The following is a 4,637-nucleotide window of genomic DNA, read 5'->3' as shown; positions in this document are numbered from 1 at the left end:
CTGCGTGACGAGCACCGCAGGGCGGCAGAGCCATCGCACTTGGCCGGGTGGCAGAGGAGGACCCGACTATTCACAGATAGCGGCCCAACGACTCCCAGAGCCGGTCGTGCGGCGCGCGAGGTCTGCTCTCTTCACAAGAGGCTTTATTAGGGAGTGCTAAGGCAAGGTTCTGTGCCCTCCACCCTCATCGCAACACCCATGGGAGCCTCCGGTCGTCAATAGACCGCCGCACCGGCCTCTGACTGACTCTCAGAATGGACGGAAAGAGCCGGGTAAGCCTTTCAAAAGATTCGACCACGTGCCGAAAACTTTAGACTTCCGTGAGCTCTCCGGCTTGCACCGAGACCCGAAGTCGACGTGCGAAGCACCACGGGACCCCTTTCGCCTGCAGGTCCCGAGCCGCCTTTATTTGCTGTTACGAGCATCGTGTGCCCCATACCTGCGTGACGAGCACCGCAGGGCGGCAGAGCCATCGCACTTGGCCGGGTGGCAGAGGAGGACCAGACTATTCACAGATAGCGGCCCAACGACTCCCAGAGCCGGTCGTGCGGCGCGCGAGGTCTGCTCTCTTCACAAGAGGCTTTATTAGGGAGTGCTAAGGCAAGGTTCTGTGCCCTCCACCCTCATCGCAACACCCATGGGAGCCTCCGGTCGTCAATAGACCGCCGCACCGGCCTCTGACTGACTCTCAGAATGGACGGAAAGAGCCGGGTAAGCCTTTCAAAAGATTCGACCACGTGCCGAAAACTTTAGACTTCCGTGAGCTCTCCGGCTTGCACCGAGACCCGAAGTCGACGTGCGAAGCACCACGGGACCCCTTTCGCCTGCAGGTCCCGAGCCGCCTTTATTTGCTGTTACGAGCATCGTGTGCCCCATACCTGCGTGACGAGCACCGCAGGGCGGCAGAGCCATCGCACTTGGCCGGGTGGCAGAGGAGGACCCGACTATTCACAGATAGCGGCCCAACGACTCCCAGAGCCGGTCGTGCGGCGCGCGAGGTCTGCTCTCTTCACAAGAGGCTTTATTAGGGAGTGCTAAGGCAAGGTTCTGTGCCCTCCACCCTCATCGCAACACCCATGGGAGCCTCCGGTCGTCAATAGACCGCCGCACCGGCCTCTGACTGACTCTCAGAATGGACGGAAAGAGCCGGGTAAGCCTTTCAAAAGATTCGACCACGTGCCGAAAACTTTAGACTTCCGTGAGCTCTCCGGCTTGCACCGAGACCCGAAGTCGACGTGCTAAGCACCACGGGACCCCTTTCGCCTGCAGGTCCCGAGCCGCCTTTATTTGCTGTTACGAGCATCGTGTGCCCCATACCTGCGTGACGAGCACCGCAGGGCGGCAGAGCCATCGCACTTGGCCGGGTGGCAGAGGAGGACCAGACTATTCACAGATAGCGGCCCAACGACTCCCAGAGCCGGTCGTGCGGCGCGCGAGGTCTGCTCTCATCACAAGAGGCTTTAGGGAGTGCTCAGGCAAGGGTCAGCCCGCAGCCTTCCTGGCAACACCCAGGGGAACCAGGCCACTCGCGTCTCTCGCCTTCATTTTCGACACGAGCGCCTGCGGAGGGCCACCACCCCCTCCGATTGTCAAGAGACCTCCGCACCGGCCTCTGACTTACTCTCAGAATGGACGGAAAGAGCCGGGTAAGCCTTTGAAAAGATTCGACCACGTGCCGAAAACTTTAGACTTCCGTGAGCTCTCCGGCTTGCACCGAGACCCGAAGTCGACGTGCTTAGCACCACGGGACCCCTTTCGCCTGCAGGTCCCGAGCCGCCTTTTATTTTTGTTACGAGTATCGTGTTCCCCAAACCTGGGTGACGAGCACCGCAGGGCGGCAGAGCCATCGCGCTTGTCCGGGTGGCAGAGGAGGACCAGACTATTCACAAATAGCGGCCCAACGACTCCCAGAGCCGGTCGTGCGGCAGGCGAGGTCTGCTCTCATCACAAGAGGCTTTAGGGAGTGCTCAGGCAACGGTCAGCCCGCAGCCTTCTTGGCAACACCCAAGGGAACCAGGCCACTCGCGTCTCTCGCCTTCATTTTGGACACGAGCGCCTGTGGAGGGACGGCCGGAGTCAACGTGGGGTTTGCCCGCCCTCCAATAGTGTCAAAAGACCGCCGCACAAGTCTCTGACTGACTCTTAGAACAGACAGAAAGAGTTTGTCAAATCTGTCAAAAAATTGACAAAGTGTCAAAAATTCGACTTCCAAGAGCTCTCCGGCATGCACTCATACCTGTCATTAAAGTGCTATGCCCGTGGAACCGTTTTTCGGATGCCTTTCAGAACGGTCCCGCGCCGCCATTTTGTTCTAAAAATCGTGTTCCCATATATCTCCGGGTACCCCGCCAACCTCACTGCGGAAAAACTACAAGTGGCACTGAATGGGTCTGAATTCCAAATTTGACTGCATCGGTCTGGAACTCGGTCCGGTCAAAACCGTTTGGATTTTTCTCGGTCCGGACTTCCGCGACAGACAAAGTTAAAGTTTTCGGGCTGCAGGCACAAAACGACAGCTGGCCATTTGCCGGGCTCAATTCACCCAATTCCTCCGGCACTTCGGAGCACATGTTCGGTGTAAGTTTGCGAATCTTTCCCGATGCTGCAGCATTTTCCTCCGCTGACACTTAGAATATTTTTCACACTTTGCTGAAAATTTTTCTAAGTGTTTTTTTCCAAGTTTTCCTGGTTACTGATTTCTTCTTTTTAAACATTTTTCTAAGTTTTTCTGGTTACTGATTTCTTCTTTTTAAACATTTTTCGCAGTTTGTCTGGTTACTGATTTCTTCTTTTTAAACATTTTTCGCCGTTTTTCTGGTTACTGATTTCTTCTTTTTAAACATTTTTCGCCGTTTTTCTGGTTACTGATTTCTTCTTTTTAAACATTTTTCTAAGTTTTTCTGGTTACTCATTTCTTCTTTTTAAACATTTTTCTAAGTTTTTCTGGTTACTGATTTCTTCTTTTTAAACGTTTTTCTGGTTACTCATTTCTTCTTTTTAAACATTTTTCTAAGTTTTTCTGGTTACTCACTTCTTCTTTTTAAACATTTTTCGCCGTTTTTCTGGTTACTGATTTCTTCTTTTTAAACATTTTTCTAAGTTTTTCTGGTTACTCATTTCTTCTTTTTAAACATTTTTCTAAGTTTTTCTGGTTACTCATTTCTTCTTTTTAAACATTTTTCTAAGTTTTTCTGGTTACTGATTTCTTCTTTTTAAACATTTTTCTAAGTTTTTCTGGTTACTGATTTCTTCTTTTTAAACATTTTTCTAAGTTTTCCTGGTTACTCATTTCTTCTTTTTAAACATTTTTCTAAGTTTTCCTGGTTACTCATTTCTTCTTTTTAAACATTTTTCTAAGTTTTCCTGGTTACTGATTTCTTCTTTTTAAACATTTTTCGCAGTTTTTCTGGTTACTGATTTCTTCTTTTTAAACATTTTTTCGCAGTTTGTCTGGTTACTGATTTCTTCTTTTTAAACATTTTTCGCCGTTTTTCTGGTTACTGATTTCTTCTTTTTAAACATTTTTCGCCGTTTTTCTGGTTACTGATTTCTTCTTTTTAAGCATTTTTCTAAGTTTTTCTGGTTACTCATTTCTTCTTTTTAAACATTTTTCTAAGTTTTTCTGGTTACTGATTTCTTCTTTTTAAACATTTTTCTAAGTTTTTCTGGTTACTCATTTCTTCTTTTTAAACATTTTTCTAAGTTTTTCTGGTTACTCACTTCTTCTTTTTAAACATTTTTCTAAGTTTTTCTGGTTACTGATTTCTTCTTTTTAAACATTTTTCGCCGTTTTTCTGGTTACTGATTTCTTCTTTTTAAACATTTTTCTAAGTTTTTCTGGTTACTCATTTCTTCTTTTTAAACATTTTTCTAAGTTTTTCTGGTTACTGATTTCTTCTTTTTAAACATTTTTCTAAGTTTTCCTGGTTACTGATTTCTTCTTTTTAAACATTTTTCGCAGTTTTTCTGGTTACTGATTTCTTCTTTTTAAACATTTTTCTAAGTTTTCCTGGTTACTGATTTCTTCTTTTTAAACATTTTTCGCAGTTTTTCTGGTTACTGATTTCTTCTTTTTAAACATTTTTCTAAGTTTTTCTGGTTACTGATTTCTTCTTTTTAAACATTTTTCTAAGTTTTTCTGGTTACTCACTTCTTCTTTTTAAACATTTTTCTAAGTTTTCCTGGTTACTGATTTCTTCTTTTTAAACATTTTTCGCAGTTTGTCTGGTTACTGATTTCTTCTTTTTAAACATTTTTCGCAGTTTTTCTGGTTACTGATTTCTTCTTTTTAAACATTTTTCTAAGTTTTTCTGGTTACTCACTTCTTCTTTTATAACATTTTTCTAAGTTTTCCTGGTTACTGATTTCTTCTTTTTAAACATTTTTCTAAGTTTTCCTGGTTACTGATTTCTTCTTTTTAAACATTTTTCTAAGTTTTCCTGGTTACTGATTTCTTCTTTTTAAACATTTTTCTAAGTTTTTCTGGTTACTCATTTCTTCTTTTTAAACATTTTTCGCAGTTTTTCTGGTTACTGATTTCTTCTTTTTAAACATTTTCCTAAGTTTTCCTGGTTACTGATTTCTTCTTTTTAAACATTTTTCTAAGTTTTCCTGGTTACTCATTTCTTCTTTTTGAT

Source organism: Chiloscyllium punctatum, unplaced genomic scaffold (assembly GCF_047496795.1).
Source record: "Chiloscyllium punctatum isolate Juve2018m unplaced genomic scaffold, sChiPun1.3 scaffold_1301, whole genome shotgun sequence".
NCBI classification, from domain to species: domain Eukaryota; kingdom Metazoa; phylum Chordata; class Chondrichthyes; order Orectolobiformes; family Hemiscylliidae; genus Chiloscyllium; species Chiloscyllium punctatum.
This window is presented reverse-complemented; position numbering follows the sequence as displayed.